This window comes from Schistocerca piceifrons, chromosome 2 (assembly GCF_021461385.2).
Source record: "Schistocerca piceifrons isolate TAMUIC-IGC-003096 chromosome 2, iqSchPice1.1, whole genome shotgun sequence".
NCBI lineage: Eukaryota > Metazoa > Arthropoda > Insecta > Orthoptera > Acrididae > Schistocerca > Schistocerca piceifrons.
In genome coordinates, this window is record NC_060139.1 from 109,688,581 (window position 1) to 109,709,408 (window position 20,828).

The window sequence follows — 20,828 nt, forward strand, 5'->3', positions numbered from 1 at the left end:
ACTTTGCTTTATGGGCAACTAAATAACTGTTGATGGAAATCGTAAAGAAGATATAAAATTCAGAGTATCAATAGCAAGAAAGCGCTCCTGAAAACGAAAAAACTGTTTACATCTAATATAAAGTTATGTGTTAGTAAGTCTTATCTGTCGGTATTTGTCTGGAGTGTAACCTTTTGCAGAAGTGATACGTGGACAATGAGCAGTTCAGACAAGAAGAGAAGAGAGATTTTTGAAATGTGGCGCCACAGAAGAAAGCCGAAGATTGGATAGATAGATCGGACAACTAATAAGGAGGTACCGAATGGAGTTGGGGAGAAAAGAAATTTATGGCACGATCTGACTAGAAGAAGAGGTCGGTTGATAGGACACATTCTGAGACATCAAGGAAAGGTCAGTTTGGCAATGAAAGTGAGGGGTAAAAATTGTAGGGGAAGACATGCGTATTCATGCGGAGAAAAAGGTTTTGATCGATATAGCTTGCAGTAATTATTCAGAGATACAGAGGCATGCACAGGGTGGACTAATGTGAAGAGCTGCATCGAACCATTCTTCCGATTGAAGACCACAGTGAGAGTTACCAGAGAGGCAGTCTGACGTTGCACTTGATAAAGGAACTAAGTCATAAAAAAAGTGAAGACAGTTTGTGGACCCAGAAAAAAGCGTTCCACAATGTTAAGTGGGGCAAGATATTTGGAATCCTCGGAAATATACATGTATGCTATGGGAAAAGGTGGCTGAAAAACAACATGCGCAAGAAACGAGAAGGAATAATAAGACTGGAAGACCAGGAGAGATGCTATCGCATTATACAGGGCTTCGGGCAGGAATTAAACTTTTCCCTTTACTGTTCAACGTGTAAGTTGAAGAAGAAAGGAAGCAAATAAACGAAAGCTACAAAAGTGGCATCAGGGTTCATGGTGAAAGGATCGATTCGGTGACGACACTGCTGCTCTCCGTGAAAATGGGAAAGGTTTCCAGAACCTGTTACATGGAACATACAGGCTACTGAGTTCAGTATATAGATTGAGAGTAAAGCATAGATAGGTGAAACTACTGAAAGGCAGCAAATAAGAGGCTAGAGACAAACTTATCACCCAAACAGGGGACCATTTAGTAAACGAAGTGAACGACTTCGGCTTCCTTGGAATCACAACATCTTATGGCAAATGAAGCACGGCGGATGTAAGTAGTAGAAAATGAAATACAAATAGTAATCGTCAAAATAAGTTCATTGGTGTAAAATTCTTGTTTTAAGTTGAGAAAGAAGCCTTTGAGAATGAACATCTGGAATACACATCTGTATGGAAGTGAATTCTGGACTGAGAAGCCCGGAAAAAATAGAAACGATGCGTTTGAGATGTGGTATTTCAACAGGACGATGAAAATTAAATGGACATAAGATAAGAAATCAAGAGGTTCCTTGCAGAATCGGCGAAGAAAGGAATACATTGAGAAACAGTAACTGCAAGACGGTACAGGATGATAGGACGTTTTCATGGGAAAAACTCCCATGTTGCTAGAGGAAATACAGAGAATATTCCACAAATGATGGGGCATGCTGGACGCTCTTGCTACTCTGAGATACAGACATTCACACAAAAGAGCACATCATTGCAAATCGTATCGAATCACTCGGAAGACTGATGACAACAAGGACTGATCATCTCAGTGGTTTCTTAGTGTTACTGGCGACTGGTTGAAGAGACGATCGTTGTAAACCGAGTACTGGGTGTTGGGATGTCAACTATTTACGAATTGGCAAAACTGTCTCAATTTTTCAGAGTATGGTAAAATTTTTTTCTAAGCTCAGTGCAATTATTCCTTTAGAAAGAGAGAAAATAATGTTAGTTGCTTGCACACATTTTAGAAAAACTGTCATTGCGTATCCCACCAGCACCTAATAAAGAAAGTATGTTCGTTCGAGATATCTAACCAGTGTGTTATACTGCATGATCAGTCATCTAGTCCGCCCCCGGTAGCTGAGTGGTTAGCGCGACAGACTGTCAATCCTAAGGGCGTGGGTTCGATTCCCGGCTGGGTCGGAGATTTTCTCCGCTCAGGGGTTGGGTATTGTGTTGTCCTAATCATCATCATTTCATCCGCATCAACGCGCAAGTCGCCGAAGTGTCGTCAAATCGAAAGATTTGTACCCGGCGAACGTTCTACCAGACGGGAGGCCCTAGTCACACGACATTTATTAAACCTGTCATCTAAAGATCCATAATTACCTAAGGGTAATTTAACAGAACCAAAACTATTCATATTTATGTATAAGTCGTCCGTAATCATCATCAAGTAGAATAAGGTACTTTTATATCATTGAATTTACTTGGATCGTATACATGTGGTGTCTCTTTGCAGACAGCATTATGCATTAATGGTACAGCAGATAAAGTTAGTTGCACACCCCAACTATTTACGAATGATGAAATCTACAATGAAATTTTATCTAATAAATGCTTTAGCAGTGTGTGCTTGGAACCGAAGAAAATCTTGACCTGATGCTAAGAACTGGAAACTAGCGATTTATCCATAGAAATATTGGCCGGCCAATGTGGCCGAGCGGTTCTAGGCGCTTCAGTCTCGAACCGCGCGACCGCTACGGTCGTAAGTTCGAATCCTGCCTCGGGCATGGATGTGTGTGATGTCCTTAGGTTAGTTAGGTTTAAGTAGTTCTAAGTCCTAGGGGACTGATGACCTCAGATGTTAAGTCCCATAGTGCTCTGAGCCATTTGAACCATAGAAATATTGAATTTTACACTTTATGAAACCTAGATCACTAATACCCTTTGACTAGAGGAGACACAGCTGTTGCCAGTGATGTCATAAAAACACGTGGCAGCAGCAACGTCTAGAGGTTGGAAACGGAAAGGGCAGACAGCCTCAGATGGAAACCAAACGAGTGGCATGCTTCGACTCATAGATACGGCTCTGGAAAACTGCAGTTAGTCTGCAAACTGGGTTGCTTACATAACACTAGCAAAGCTCATTCCTGAATACATTAATGGTCAGGGAATAGTTTGACTTTCGAGGGAGAGTAACAGACACTTTTAAATATCTTGTTTGGCAGACACTGGAAGAAAGACGCTTTGAATCTCGCGACTACCAGCTTAGAAAAAACAAAAATCTGTTTTCAGGACGGAAACTACGAATTATCTTAGCGTGAAACGTATCGTTCCAATAGAGAACATGAAACTAAAATTACTACCTACAGCAACAACAGAGGCGAAACAGAAGTCATCCTTACCACGTTCTCTCAGTGAACACTACGGAACGAAACAACACAGAATAGCTCTCCCTTTGTAGAGATTCGCAGCGTATAGACGTAAATGACTTTTTCTGTCGGATCGAGGCTCTTGTTCATTGCTTGTACGTACGTACCAGGTCACGTCGTGTCACGCCTTTGTATGCGGACAGTGCACTTGTTGCGTGGCGTAGCGCTTGCATGTCCCACCTTGCGGCCGGCCTAGCGCCTAAGAAAAGACTCCACGCCGAGTTCTGTGGAAGCCAGAGTCTTTCGCCTGCACAGTTCGTTGTTGCATATTTATGACAAAGAATATTCTTGCCTCATCGCACGTACTTAGTTTTCCCCACCTAAATCAGGGTTCTGTACACGGCCTCCTCTGATGACCTCAATGCAGATGGAGCGTTAAATCACAATCTTTCTTTATTTTTCCTGTACGCGCCGTCCCCATCCCGATGGAGCGAATGATACATACTTGTAGTTCTGTCAGTTTCTACAAGTGCGGCAGTGTGTCACGCCTCTGGAACCGAGAACACTGCGGTACATTGACCCGGTGATGGTCGACTTGGGAATATTCGTTTAAACCTCGCGTTAAGCGTGTTTTCGAAAAGGACGTTCGCTGCAGAGGGAAAGTGACACTTTTATACCTCTTGTTATTCCTTAAAATCGTGAGTGGGTTGGCTCTTCTCTGACGGCATGACGTTTTACTAAATCCTTCTTCTGCTTCCTTGCCGGGTTAGGACAAAATGCATGTTACAGCTTTAAGTGAGTTTACGTATATTGATCATTCTATGGTTTCCATGGGCGTCCCTGACCGAACTTCTCCGCCGGCTGGCATAACACCATTTACATGAGGTATCTCAGGTCCTCCGTTCCGTCAGTGGTGTGTTTCCTATTCTCTTTGAACTAAATCCTGTCACGGTAAAAGCAAAAACATTAACGGATCAAACTTCTCTACATTATGCAGTGTATCATTATAATCACTATAGTCTCCCTCGCACATGCGCGTGGTAACTTCGGTGGTCCATAATGAGTCGCTTTGGTCACACGAGAGATCATGTTTCGTTTCCATAGGTGTCCAGAGATCCGTAATAGCTAATTTCATCACGCTGTTAGGAGTAATTAGGAAGAATGTAATGAATTTGATTTATTTTGATTCCAGCATTAGACATGCTTTTAAAATTTGAGAATGTTGAACTCTACACTCGCAGCCACTTCCATCATTTCAGACATCTGAGAAATGGTGATAGGGGCTCTTCGTATTTCAGAACTGTAGTAGATAATAAACCATACAATACTCCGATAGAAAAGTGGGATGTGTTAGCCATATACAAAATAGATTTGGCTTTAGTCTTCGTCACTTGCTAAAGAATAAGAAGTGCGAGGCGCTTGAGGATGGAAAACAACTACGAGGAAAAGGTAGGCTAACTCTTAAAGAAATGTTTTCTTCAGTTATATTGTTATACACACAATTCAGAGGCAATGAAGTGTGCTATGTGGGCAGGTTACTTTCACAACCTATCCACCGACCAACGACCAACGCATAATCTCTGCCCGAAAGACGATTGCTATAAGTGCGACACAATAAAGGAAACCTATTAAGATAAGCACTCACTGACAGAACCTGGTGCGAATGCAATATTAAGTTCTCAGTCAAATTGGTTGCAAACTCTGATTTACTGAGGGAGCGTTTTTGTGGCAAAACACAAAATGCCACTGAAAGCCTAAGTAATTTAATTTGAATTAATGTTCAGAAAGAATATTCTGAGGGTTTGATGTACTAAAGACGGTTGCCTATGATGCAGTTTTATGTTTTAATAAGGGAAATAACGGCACAATCGAAGGGCTGAAGAGAGCTGTTGTAAATCCAGGTGTGTTTTTCAGCAACAGCATTGTACGCCATCGATGAGAACAGGGTCAAGAAAGCAGAAAAATCGCTGTCTTTACATACAAATACGGGGCAGGCAGATTAGAAGCGGAGAGAAGAGAAATCTGGATGATGAGGAGTATCAGTATGGAAGATTTTAGAATTAGAAACCTTTAGCCAAAAGCATATGCGGTAATGCTACGATATTTTCAGGAACTTGTAATGGTTCTTTATTTACGTGACCATTACGGCACTCCAACCACAGTTCTCGATACCAGTAATATCGCACTACTTTTCTGCGAAGTAACAGACATATTTTTTATGACAATATTCACATTTGGTTTTATTAATGTATAGGTACTCCGATGTATCGATATATTACAGTGATATGGTTCTTGTGTGTATTCATTTCTGTGAGACTGTCATAATCTTCGACTTACTTGTATACGTTTTGGCGCGAATGCACACAGAGCAGTCTTTGTTTCACTTTGCAGAAGTTAAGTTGTTATTTCTCTTTGTAAAAGAACAGGCAAGTCTTGTGTTTGGTTAAAGTGGAAATTAAATATATGAAGATTGATACAAAACTATTTTCTTGATGATGTGACAATTAAGAAGAAGTATATGTGAATTTACAAGAAGTTTAATAAAAATGTGGATCGTGAACACTAAGTCAAAAATTATTTCTACTATACCATTGTTCTGATCTGGGATTGTTTGATCCTTAAGAATTTCCTGAAAAACGCATTTGTTAGGTCTTCAAGTATTGCTAAAATACAGATCTGGACCTTCTAGCAGTCAAAGTGGAATCACCCTAGAATCAACAAGATGAGCCATAACAACTTCGACGAAATCTACGTGGGAATCCATTCAAGATAAATTTTTTACAGTGACTTTATTATTTCCATTCTGACGATACCATCCACAGTCAATAACTTTGTTGTTGCCGGATAAAGCGAACATATGCTGCGTGAGCAACATTATTAATCTGATTTCTAACCTACTTTGCAAGTGGTGGTATTGTTAGAAACTTTTCAAGACATATTGCTGTCTCATTGGAACTAAAAAATACAATATCCTTCAATTACAATCTGATTTATACGATTGTACAAGTAAAAAGCTTAATTCTGAATGGGAAAAATTCGAAACGCTGTAAATAATAAATTTTTTAGCATTAATTGATTATTTTAGTAGAGTGGTGAAATAACTTTCTTAGGACCCTGTAACAAAATGTTCATATTAATCACATGATTAGAATCTGAGTTACGGCTTTCTTTAATAGGACAGTTTAAAAATTTAAAAAATCATATTTATGGCCAAACGTTAATCCAGTATCTTTTACCATATTTCTTCATTAAATTATAGCTCTTTTTCTTTACACAAGTAAAATCTTAGATCAATACGTTTAATAAGTATGGTTGTAATATTTTTTAATAAATGTGGCCAAGGTTTACCCACAGTGACACCAGCCATGAAGGATTAGGTTAAAGCCGTGCAGCACCGCCTGTAGCCTTGATAACAGTCTCAGTTTGTCGAAGAAGAAAGTCGACATGTTTGTCCTGTAGCCGGAAGAAGTCACTCGTTCATGGTCAGACCCCGTACAGCAACCCAAATTTCGGAGATGCTGATTGTTACACTTCAATCCCTTTTCCAAACAGTCACAGATATAAACTTGTTGTAACTGGGATTCACAGTCATAAAAATTTTTTGAAGAACATTATCTTCAAGCCAGTGACTGTTATAAGTTTTTATTACATCATAGTGTAATAGTCACAGATATTTTCTACGGGTGTATCAGTGAGACAGTCGATGTACGATACCTTTTCTGTTCGTCAAACCAGTAATGTATGTGTACAGCCCTATGGACATCGGCTGTCGCCATGCTGGAAGATTCATCATGAAGATATAGAAGAAGAGCAAACACTTGGTCACAGAGAACGTAGAAATGAACATCCTGACATGTGTCCACATTAATCCGAATGAATGGGCCTAAGGTGTGGTACTGAAAAAAATAGACTACTGCGAATTTAGACGCGTACTTGGGCTGTTGGTGCACTGTACTCGCTTCCATTCAGATACGGCAGGTTCCTGTGCTATTTACATACTGATGATAGCAACAGCGTTTTGCGGGGTAGTCAGCTAGGGATAGTCCATTTCCCCTAGTCCCCTATGCAATGTACGCTCCAAAACTGGTTAAGATGCACCTCCATTCAATGACAGCAGAAAGTCATGTCGGATTTCAGACCGTCTGTCACTGACAAGGTCACTTAGGGTCCTTTTTCGCGAGCACTGTTCTTGCACCGTGTTACGTGGCTGTGAGTGGTGCACCAGCTCTTGTAGAGACGTTGGACAGTTTACGCTGACACACAAACTGGGCGGCTTCATTAACAACGAGCGCCTCCAAACATGGTAGCTCCTCTCTGCCATTCCGTCACGTCTCCACGTCAACGCTTCTTACTGCGCTGATTGAATATACACCACTACACAGTCATGACTTACGTCAGCAGTGTAGGGTCGCGCGAACTGGAGGCTGTACTACACCATCTACAGCGTTCTAAAGCTAACACTGTGCTGTGAGCCCCTTTAATCAGTTGCGATGTGGGAGGATAACAGATGCCTCTGAATGTTTTGCGACTGAAATGGTGCGCCAACTGTAAACTTACTACAAAGTACGGGGGACAATACGGTTGATTTGGGCTAAGCGTTTAAATTGTACACAGATTCCCCGTGAAATTCTGGTGGTATATGAACAGAACGCAACGTCACCTCCGGTCGCAATGAAATGGTGCCAACAATTTGACCAAGGTCAAATAGACGCGAGTGATGCTTGTCGAATAGTGCTGATCTTGCACCTGCTATTTCCATCTTTTCGGCAAGCTGAAATAATACCTGGGGGGAAAGCCATTTTAGAACGAAGAGGAAGTTCACACAGCGATTCTCGAATTTCTCGGATACTGAGGAGCGGATTTCCATCGCAGGGAGAGATTGAACGATCAGTAGAACTGCGCACTGTATCAGTTTCTTCAATATTAGCACCCGATGCTTTCAGATCACTTATTAACTCATTAAACTTCAAAAACTTTTTTAAAGAGCACCAGTGTCATCATTTGCATTAAACTTCATAGTCAACAGTGTCTTTCTTAATGGAAGTTGATTATCCACACCTTCAGAAGTTTGAGTTCATGAATTCCAAAATTATGGACAGTTTACTTGTCCTTGGCATACTCCAAGTCACTCTCTGAAGTCCTTCGGAATATTGGAATATCTGCTACTACACTGCTTACCGTTTCTGTTAAGCTCTCCTAGAAGAGCTTTCTCCTTAAAATTTGTCCAGTATCTTAGCATGGCTGAAATGAAAGGAGGAATGATTTGTAGTGTTTAACGGTTGCCGTGCGACTGCCACAGTAAGTCTACCATTACGGCCAAGATCAATGCATAGTAATCTGATTAAGCAAATACATTCTAAGACAAAAAAGACGCACCAATAAAGAATTATCCGAATGGGACGGAAATCGACGGACGTGATGTACATGTAAACACAAACAAATTATTAAAACTGCATAAAAGTTGAAAGATTTAATCAAGAGAAGGAGCTTCACAAATTGAGCAAGTCAGTAACGCGTTGGTCCCTTATGTAAGCAGTTATTCGAATTGGCACTGATTGTCAGAGTTAGCGGATGTCCTCCTGAGGGATATCGTTCCAAATTCTGTGCAACTGGCACGTTACATCGCCAAAATCCCGAGCTGATTGGAGGCTCCTATCCACAAGCTCCAAACATTCTCAATTGGGAACAGATTCGGTGGGCCTTACAGGTCAAGGTAGGGTTTGGCAAGCACGAAGACAGGCAGTAGAAACTCTTGCTCTGTGCAGGTGGGTATTGTCTTGCTCAGATGTAAGCCCAGGATGGCTTGCCATGAAGACAGCAAAGCGGGGCGTAGAATATCGTGGACGTTCCTCTCTACCGTAATGGTGCGGCAACTGACAACCAAAGGGGTTCCTGACATGAAAAGTCGTGGCATCCCAGACCATCACTCCTGACTGGCTGGTTGCATGGCGGGCGGCAGTCAGGTTGTCATCCCACCGCTATCCGTATGCGTCTGTGGCCTGGGATCTCATTGACTGGAAGAGGATTTTCTTCAGTCATGAGCCGTGCTTCCAACTGAGCCCCGATGGCCAGCGAAGACGTGCCTGAAGACTCCCTGGAGAGTGATATGGGATGCCAATCTGAATGTCGCCATGTGGCCTGACAACCAGAAGTGATACTCTGCGGTGCCATTTCATGACATTGCAGGAGCCGTTTGGTCGTCAACCGGGGCACCCTTACAGCACAGAGGGACGTCGACGATATTCTATGGTCCGTTTTGTTCCATCTTCGGCAGGGTAATGCTCCTTCACACACGGTGAGAGTTTCTGCTGCTCGTGCTTTCCAAACCCTACCTAGGCCACCAAGTTCACAAGATCTCTTTCCAACTGAGAACTTTTGGAGCATTACGGGCAGGGTCCTCCAACCAGATCGGGATTTTGATGAACTAACGCGCCAATCGGACAGAATTTGGCACGATATACCTCAGGAGGACATCCAACAACGCTATCAATTAATTCCAAGCTAAATAAATGCTTGCACAAGGACCAGAGGTTGAACAATGCATTACTGACTAGCTCAATCTGTAAAGCTCTTTCCCTTTACTAAATGATCTAACCTTCCTGAAACTACAATCGTTTGTTTGTCTGCTTATGTACATCACATCCAACAATTTTAATCCCATTCGAATTTCGGATAATTCCTTCACGGTGCACTTCTTTCTCTCTCTCTCTCTCTCTCTCTCTTTCTCCCTCTCTCCCTTTTTTTATTTTTTTTAACCGTAAGGCAGTTACAACCGTTCCCTCTGAACATAAATTCAAGAGTCGTATCAATGCAGCTCAGTACAGTACAGCTAAATTTCATACAGCCATTTGCTGGATGAGATCGCGAAAATAAAAGCGCCCATTCACTTCCCTCTTGCGTCAACGCAATACTTTCAGTTAACCAGTTTCTGTACATTCAAGCAAGTAGAAAATCCAACATACCAAGGCAAATCAAATACACGGTGATTCAAAAAGATAGAACAGATTAATACAAACAAACTACACTACTGGCCATTAAAATTGCTACATCACGGAGATGACGTGCTACAGACGCGAAATTTAACCGACAGGAAGAAGATGCTGTGATATACAAATGGTTAGCTTATCAGACCATTCACTCAAGGTTGGCGCCGGTGGCGACACCTACAACATGCTGACATGAGGAAAGTTTCCAACCGATTTCTCATACACAAACAGCAGTTGACCGGCTTTGCCTGGTGAAAAGCTGGTGTGATGCCTCGTGTAAGCAGGAGAAATGCGTACCATCACGTTTCCGACTTTTATAAAGGTCGGATTGTAGCCTATCGCGATTGCGGTTTATCGTATCGCGACATTGCTGCTCGCGTTGGTCGAGATCCAATGACTGTTAGCAGAATATGGTATCGTTGGGTTCAGGAGGGTAATACGGAACGCCGTGCTGGATCCCAACGGCTTCGTATCACTAGCAGTCGAGATGACAGGCATCTTCTCCGCATGGCTGTAACGGATCGTGCAGCCACGTCTCGATCCCTGAGTCAACAGATGGGGACGTTTGCAAGACAACAACAATCTGCACGAACATTTCGATTACGTTTGCAGTAGCATGGACTATCAGCTCGGAGACCATGGCTGCGGTTACCCTTGACGCTGCATCACACGCAGGACCGCCTGCGATGGTCTACTCAAGGACGAACTTAGGTGCACGAATGGCAAAACGTCATTTTTTCGGATGAATCTAGGTCTTGTTTACAGCATCATGATGGTCGCATCCGTGTTTGGCGACATCGCGGTGAACGCACATTGGAAGCGTGTATCCGTCGTCGCCATACCCGGCGTGATGGTATGGGGTGCCATTGGTTACAGGTCTCGGTCACCTCTTGTTCACATTGACGGCACTTTGAACAGTGGACGTTACATTTCAGATGTATTACGACCCGTGGCTCTACCCGTCATTCGATCCCTGCGAAACCCTACATTTCAGCAGGATAATGCATGACCGCATGTTGCAGGTCCTGTACGGGCCTTTCTGGATACAGAAAATGTTCGACTGCTGCCCTGGCCAGCACATTCTCCAGATCTCTCACCAAGTGTAAACGTCTTGTCAATGGTGGCCGAGCAACTGGCTCGTCACAATACGCCAGTCACTACTCTTGAAGAATTGTGGTATCGTCTTGAAGCTGCATGGGCAGCTGTACCTGTACACGCCATCCAAACTCTGTTTGACTCAATGCCCAGGCGTATCAAGGCCGTTATTACGGCCAGAGGTGGTTGTTCTGGGTATTGATTTTTCAGGATCTATGCACCCAAATTACGTGAAAATGGAATCACATGTCAGTTCTAGTATAATATATTTGTCCAATGAATACTGCACTTCTTCTTGGTATAGCAATTTTAATTCCCAGTAGTGTATAAAAGACAGAAACACATTGTGCGTATCAATGAACAGAGGCAGTATGCTCGAAGTCAGTCCATTGTTCAAGTGCAACGTGCGTTGCGGCGTGGATTCAGCAAGCGGTCGCCTCTGTACAAGCAGATTTTTGAGTGACATACAAAATTCTTAGAAATCGGTTGCTTATGAAAAGGGGAGAGCATTAGTCGACCACGCACGTCTGACAAAAATGTCGAGCGTATCCGAAATGCGTTCGCACGGAGCCCTCTTAAGTTTATAAGACGGGCAGGACAGGAATTTCAGCTTCCACAAACAGCTCTGTGCCGTGTCCTGAAACGATGCCTGCATTTGAAGCCTTACAATGCTGTTGCAGCAAATGCGTCCCGGCGACCGTAACAGGAGGTACGTGTTCTGCGTTTCATTTCCCAGGATATGGCAGAGGACACATTATCCGAGCGACTCATCTTTACGGTCGAATCAGCGATTCATCCATCGGGTAAAGACAGCTGCCATAATGTAAGGGTTTGGAGGTCACAAAATCCTGGCGTCGTCCACCAACATGAAGGAGACCTACCGAAACTGAATGTGTGTTGTGCCGTTTCTGTTCACATACTTTATGGACTTTGCTTTTTTGAGGAGGAAACTGACAGTAATGTCATACCTGAATATGCTGCAACAGAGGTAATTTCGTCAACTTCACGCAGATTCCATTGATTTCACTTGTGCATGACGTCGCCTCAGATGCAGCATCATCTCAACAACACCATCCCACAACATTGGATTCAAAGAAGTGGAGAGCGGTTCTAGGCGCTTCAGTCCGGAACCGCGCTACTGCTACGGTCGCAGGTTCGAATCCTGCCTCGGGCATGGATGTGTGTGATGTCCTTAGGTTAGTTAGGTTTAAGTAGTTCTAAGTCTAGGGGACTGACGACCTCAGATGTTAAGTCCCATAGTGCCTAGAGCCATTTCTTTGAAGAAGTGGACAACAACAAAATCTTGTTCATTTCTTTTGGCATTCCAAATTACAAGACCTCACAACTTACGATTTTTTTTCTGCGTGTGTACAGAGTGTTTGTTCCGCCATTAGTACTTACTCATCAAGAGCAGAGAAATCGAATTTTTGGAGCTGTGGATTCAATAAACAATGGACTACCATTTCGATGTTTCTCGTGCTACGCATGGTGCTCATGTTGAGTATACGGTATATTGTCTGTTCGAACATAAAACTTTGAACCTTCATCTATCCAGTGACGTGTGCAATGCGTTTCTGTCTTCCATAGTGTGTCTGTAATAAACAACCGAAATCTTTTCTTTCTTTTTTAATCCCATTGTAAGATAACCAAGTGAGCAACGTAGTGCAGTCGTAGTGCCTTTGACTAATAATCTAATGGTCCTAAGTACCAGGTTAGATCCAAGCCACAGCTTATGTATTGAATAAAAAAACCAACAATGGTTCTTTAGATTAGAATCACTTCCACTCTGCAAACGGAATTGCAAAGGAAAAGGGATACACCCTTCCTGGATGGAAAACTCCCCAAAGAACCAACTATTATCAACGACATGAAGTTTCAGGAGACAATGGAATCCACCTCATTAAGCACACAGAAAGTGAGCTTACAGGTCATGTGGTGTCCAAAAACAATCTCATGTCGACATCATTCACAAACATTCCTGAGTGAAATTAGTTCCCGTTCGAATCTCTGGATGGGAAACGATAAGACTGGGATCACCAGGAGGAAGAATTAATAAGGATAACTTTCTACGAATCGGAGTATGAAACAAAAGTTTGAATGTTGCAAGGAAACCCTAAAATAGGGATTCCTTTTTATTCAACAGTCTTCTGTTTCGATGCGCCCCACCAAGAATTCTTCTCTTGTGTCAACCTCATAATCGCACAGTAGCACCTGTACCCTACATCCGCAATTATTTGTTGGGTATATTCAGTCTCTATCTTCTCCTGCATTTTTAGCCTCTGCAGATCCTTTCGTTACAATGAAAGTTGTTACATGATGTCGTAAGACATGTCCTGTTATTCTGTGCCTTCTTCTTATCAGTATTTGCTATATCTTCCTTTCTTCACCAACTCTGCGAAGAATCTTGTCATTCATTATCTTATCGGTCGACCTAATTTTCAACATTCTTCTATCGCACCACATCTCTAATGATGCGATTCTTTTTTTTCCCGACTTTTCCCTGATCCATGATGCTGTGGTGCAAACATACACTGTCAGGAATTTCTTCTTCAAATGTAAGCCGATGTTTGAAACCAGCAGACATCTTCGCCTGTGCTAGTGAGATTTTGATGTTGTCTTTGCTTCGTCGGTAGTGTGTTAGTTTGTTTCCAGGGTAGCAGAATTCCTTAATTTCATCTACTCCGTGATCATCAACTTTGTTGTTAAATTCATCGCAAATCTGATTTTTGGTACTCTTTCTTTGCTTTACTCTCAATCCGTATTCTGTTCTTTACGTCACTGGTTTTTCGATGTATGCCTGCTGGCAGTGTGCTCGGTTTTGTAATTACGAGCATGTCCCACACTCAAAACGCATACAGCGTCGTAATAGATTATTCTGCATGGATAGTCGATGTCAGTCTTAGACGGCACACACGAAGACGTCTGACAAGTGCTCAGATGAAAAACTTACTGAAATACTGTGCGTGTTGTAGTAAACGACAACCAGCTGCACTCCTGAAACTTCATCATTTATAGATGACATATTCACGTAAAGTTATGACTGTAATCGTTGGAAGAACCAAAGTTCCTTGATGTGAATATCTTTTATGCTTCTTGCTCCGTTTAGCGTTTGACAGTTATAACTCGCACTTGTAGTGTGAGAAGGAAGAGATGTTGAATTTTATCATGATCACTTAGACACGCTCATAATTAGATTTTAAATACCAATGGGATTCTATCCTTTATAGATGCACGGCAATTTTGACGTCATAGAGATTTAATAATTGACATGCATGTTACTAGATATTGACATGCATTATATATAAGCAACTGTTTATTTCTGCTGATATGTATACAAATGTTTTGTTGTAGATATCGATGTGTACACATCTGAAGAGTTGAAATGGAAAACGTAGTATCTGCTATATCTCAATTTGGCAGGAGAATTAAAGAACAGTGTAACTCTTTTTGTACATAACTTATTTTTATCCATAAAATTGAGAAGACACTCTAATACCACAGAATTGTGCTGCCCACATCATCCTTGCAAGAAAACACGAGACAAATAAGAAAACAAATAATTTGTTAAGAACGTTCTAAGTGCCATAGGTGGAAACAGACTGATTCTAAATGAAATTAAGAAATTTTTTTGTTTGAAATGAAATAAATACTAAGGCAATACGTTTCATTTGTGATAAAACATGTACACAAATTCAGTAGCATTGTTTGAACTAGTAGGAATGTAGCCAACAAAAGCAACTTCTCATTTATTTTAAATTTTTTACAACAGAATAACAAAATTAGATTTTAAAAAAATTGCTCAGTATTGACTTACGTTTCTTACACAACTCCATTCTCGGCATCAGATGTTGCAGATTTTGTTGTAGAACTCTCTGTGCTCTCGAGGAAGAATTAGCAACATCAACAGGTCTTTCTGTTTTGCAGCTGATAAACATGGCCCATCATTCAGATGAAGTACAGCACGGCATAAAACAGTGACGTTCTTTCCTCTTTTGAACACATTGGCATTTTCCCATTCTTCAGATTCAGAAAAAGAATTTTAATATCTGTTTGAATGGATAAGTATGTGACACTTCGATCGTACTGCGTTTGGAGATCTCCCGCGTCTACATCGAATGCAATGCTTGAAGAACATCTTTAACATCGAAGAAGTTAGTTGAATCCATTGGAATTACATAAAATTTAGCTTCACCAAATTTTTTTAGTAAGTTGTTTGACACAGAGAAGTTTAAATGGTGGAGCCACAATACAATATTTAACGGATGCACAAATTTAGAAGCAATGATCAAATAACAACCCAGACAACAATAATTACCATAGATATAAAAGAACGGTCCCTTTGCGGGGCTCAAGGGTGGTTAACACAAGCCCGAAATATTCGTAATCTGAAACACAAAGCAACAAGTCTCAATATAACCAACACACAGTTCAGTAACAATTACGTCAGCTTAACTAGTAACCGGTAAGAGTAAGCTATAGTTTCCTATACTTCACGCTGGCACCGTTGAGAGTAACAAGAATTTAAGTAAGACAACCTTTTAAGTAATTATGTGACCATCACAGGCATCGAGGAAACAAAATTCATGGTCGAGCTTCCCTTCACCAAGGTAAAGCGTCTTTCAAACGGCTACACAAGCCGAGACTTCAGAAACAAGAAACTGCTTAAGGAACCAAGACTAACGTGTAGTAGTGTGACGGCCCCTAAAACAACCTTAAGAACGCAAACCCAGAACTACATATCAATACACATACAAAGAAAATTTAAAGCCCGGCTAACAGCAATCTAATGACGAAACTCTACCGTATTCCAAAAAAAGTGTCCACACGCTTAATATTGCGTCGTTTAAGCAACGCAAAATAACTACTAGTTTAAGGTAAATGCTCCGGTGGGAAACCAATATCTAGGAAGAGTGATATACTAGTCTCTTATAGCTAGCCGTACTTCAAAGTGGGGGTATCACAAGAGTAACACAAAGTTAACTCACGCGGTAACTTGAGTAGAGAACAAAATACACCTTCTTTTGCAGCGGCGTGCTCTTCCTAGAGCGAATGCCTGCTGTTTTCACAATCATTCAGTGCCCAGTGGTTCACCTTCTTCACTAACACACGTGGAAGCCACAACAAGAACTCTAACCTTAGTAACACCATTACAAATACAGTTCAAGGAACTGAAACATAAACAAAATCAAGTTACATAACGCTAAATTACAACCTGCAACATAAATTCGTCAGAAAGAAATTCTGAGTAGAAAAACCCTTAATCTCGAGCGGCCAGGATCAGCAATAGAATTTCGAACAGAAAATATCTAGTGCACTGTGGCTGTCCTTACTCAACAAAGTTCCTCAAAATTCTATGCTACTAACGTGCCGTTTAAAAAGGAGATGCGAACCTCACACAGACACTAGCTTTCTGACAATCTTACAGTAAAACAACTGCAACACACTTATATAATGGCAGTTAATAATAAAAACTCAGGTACACAGCCGCTCGCTGTTAACTCCGAAAACAAAGCAGACTAAAGGAGTTCGCAACCGCCATGTGGCCGCTAAACAATTTACTCAAGACATACGAGGTGCATTCAAGTTCTAAGGCCTCCGATTTTTTTTCTAATTAACTACTCACCCGAAATCGATGAAACTGGCGTTACTTCTCGACGTAATCGCCCTGCAGACGTACACATTTTTCACAACGCTGACGCCATGATTCCGTGGCAGCGGCGAAGGCTTCTTTAGGAGTCTGTTTTGACCACTGGAAAATCGCTGAGGCAATAGTAGCACGGCTGGTGAATGTGCGGCCACGGAGAGTGTCTTTCATTGTTTGAAAAAGCCAAAAGTCACTAGGAGCCAGGTCAGGTGAGTAGGGAGCATGAGGAATCACTTCAAAGTTGTTATCACGAAGAAACTGTTGCGTAACGTTAGCTCGATGTGCGGGTGCGTTGTCTTGAAACAGCACACGCGCAGCCCTTCCCGGACGTTTTTGTTGCAGTGCAGCAAGGAATTTGTTCTTCAAAACATTTTCGTAGGATGCACCTGTTACCGTAGTGCCCTTTGGAACGCAATGGGTAAGGATTACGCCCTTGCTGTCCCAGAACATGGACACCATCATTTTTTCAGCACTGGCGGTTACCCGAAATTTTTTTGTGGCGGTGAATCTATGTGCTTCCATTGAGCTGACTGGCGCTTTGTTTCTGGATTGAAAAATGGCATCCACGTCTCATACATTCTCACTACCGACGAAAAGAAAGTCCCATTCATGCTGTCGTTGCGTGTCAACATTGCTTGGCAACATGCCACACAGGCAGCCATGTGGTCGTCCGTCAGCATTCGTGGCACCCACCTGGATGACACTTTTCGCATTTTCAGGTCGTCATGCAGGATTGTGTGCACAGAACCCACAGAAATGCCAACTCTGGAGGCGATCTGTTCAACAGTCATTCGGCGAGCCCCCAAAACAATTCTTTCCACTTTGTCGATCATGTCGTCAGACCAGCTTGTGCGAGCCTGAGGTTGTTTCGGTTTGTTGTTACACGATGTTCTGCCTTCATTAAACTGTCGCACCCACGAACGCACCTTCGACACATCCATAACTCCATCACCACATGTCTCCTTCAACTTTCGATGAATTTCAATTGGTTTCACACCACGCAAATTCAGAAAACGAATGATTGCACGCTGTTCAAGTAAGGAAAACGTCGCCATTTTAAGTATTTAAAACAGTTCTCATTCTCGCCGCTGGCGGTAAAATCCCATCTGCCATACTGTGCTGCCATCTCTGGGACGTATTGACTATGAATGCGGCCTCATTTTAAAACAATGCACATGTTTCTATCTCTTTTCAGTCCGGAGGAAAAAAATCGGAGGCCTTAGAACTTGAATGCACCTCGTACTACCATAAAAAACTTTGAATATGATGCTGACAGAAGGTATAGTGGAATCACATGCAAAACCAGTGACGTACGCGAAAACAAATGCACAGTCACTTACTGTTTATCCCTGAACACTGAGCAGTACAAAGAAATAACCCAAAACGGCCAAAAATGGTTCAAATGGCTCTGAGCACTGTGGGACTTAACTTCTGAGGTCATCAGTCCCCTAGAACTTAGAACTACTTAAACCTAACTAACCTATAGACATCACACACATCCATGCCCGAGGCAGGATTCGAACCTGCGACCGTAGCGGTCGCGCAGTTCCAGACTGTAGCGCCTAGAACCGCTCGGCCACCCCGGCCGGCAAAACGGCCATATGAGTTGCCACACAATTTACTCAAGTACTGGAAATTTGCTCATTTACAGATGGGCTCCTGATATTACCGCGCATTATATGCCATAGTTGACAACTCGACTTTATTTTATTGAACAGGACCGGTAATTTATCTAATATATAGATCAATGTAAAACCTCTACAAAACTGTCATAGAAATTAATTAAGAACGCAACGTATAACGCTAGAGTGGCAACTGGCCATGGAACAATACTTACAATATTGGAGCCGGTAACATTTTCCTTTAAACATCCCATAGATTTCATTTCATCAGATGTTAACTTTGTTTACATAATTCGCATAAAACTTTCACTTACAATGGCAAGAATCATAATCATCAGGTGAAATTATTTTCTCTAGATTGGCTGAGGAAGAGTAGCAATGGAAAAGGTTTTACCTTATCTGAGACTGGAATTTATTTTAAACTCAAGCAAGAAAACACTAAAGTGACAATTTGTCTCAACATTTGAGTCGACAAAGGTTGGCAGTGCAAGCAACAGTCTTTAAATTTGGCCTGTTTACGAACCTAGCAATCATTACACATGATTTATTGGTGGGAGAGGAGGAGGAATATGAACATGATACTAATGAATACAACAAACATGCCACTTTACATTCACACTGATGCAGTTAATGCAATATAGGGCGGGTACTACAAACTATACACGGTAGTGAGCAATTTAAGCAACGTTTCGAACTCGGCTATCTATGGTCGGTAAAAATGTATTATTTAACCTTATACGAAATTACTGGTGGCACTATTTGGAACTGGTTAAATCTCGTTCGTCAGTTTATGTAAATTAGCGTAACATTTTCTCAGTAAACTAGATAGCAACGCTAAGACACACAGTGAAGACTATTCATGGACTCAGATCTGATACTGGTAGACTGAGGATGGAGGGGGAGGGGGGGGCTTATGATCCTAACAAGAAACAAAATTTATGACAGGGATTACAGTACACTTAACCTTAGAGTTTACTTGAATTTAGATGGAATATAATAGTATTAATGACGATTCCGGGATCAGTACTAAATACAGGGTGGACGCTTGAGCGTGAATGTTTTTTTAACTGAACTCACAATGAAATCACACCAAAAGTTATTAAACTTCCTACACGAAACAATCCAGAGAGAATAGTTAACACTGAATTAATCTCGTGAGCTGAACAAAATCATTAAACTGGATCAGTAGTGGTCACTTAATCTTGCATATAGTAAGCAACATGCACAAGGGGTTGGACACTAAACGCAAAGAAAGGCCGCTAAAAGAAACAAAATTTATATCATGCACTCATATCTTTGTTCAAAAACTTATGAAGCAAGTAGATCGTAGGGAGATGGAGGGAGCGGGTTAATCTAAGGCACTGAAAGCATGATCTCACTCACAAAGAAACACAATAGTATTACAAATAGCGTAACCATATGGCTGTGTACAAGGAGACGGCACAAATTAAGTAAAATTTCCTCACAAATCGGCAATTGCCTGAAATATATCGAACAGAATGAGTTTCTATCGTGATGAGATGATTTGCAAACCTAAGGTGAACCAAATTAGAATGGCACACAATATAAGGCGCGAACATGTGGTCACACACTAGTCACAAAGCAACACCAAGAATCCCATAAAATTACCCCTTAAATTTGCTACGGTTGGAATCGTATTCACGCAGTTGACTATTGAACACAACCGAAAGCACACACACTACATCGAGATTTGAACGAAGCTAAGTAGGTTCGCGACAAATGGCGCCAATATGTGGCCAGATGTTGGATACACAGAAAAGTCTGAATTTGATAACATAATAAACTAAAAGTATACCGTTCCGGCAACAGAATGAGATTTTATATAGACTGAAACAATGAGAAACCGCCCTATAATTGAAATTATAGCATGAGCATGAGTCAGGCTCCAGCTCTCAGCTGTGATGGTTTTTTTATGGTTTTACGGTGCAAAACTGCTACGGCCATTAGCGCCCGGTCTGTGACTTAGGAAAAGCTAAAAAAACGAAACTGGAAACCAGCAGCAATGGGAGCAAAACTCAGAAAAGTGGGGAAACCAAAAACAGAAGGAAAGCTTAAAAAACCAGTATGGAAGGGGCGTTGTTTGTCCCCAAAAAGAGCTTCAAATGACTGACGTCATCTCACTGGCACTAATAAACTCGAGAACGCGATCGGCTGAGCGCGTGTCATCTGCTAAAATGGAAGATATATCAGGCGACAGCTGTAGACGGGAGCGTAACGGAGTAAAATAGGGGCACTCAAGTAAAAGG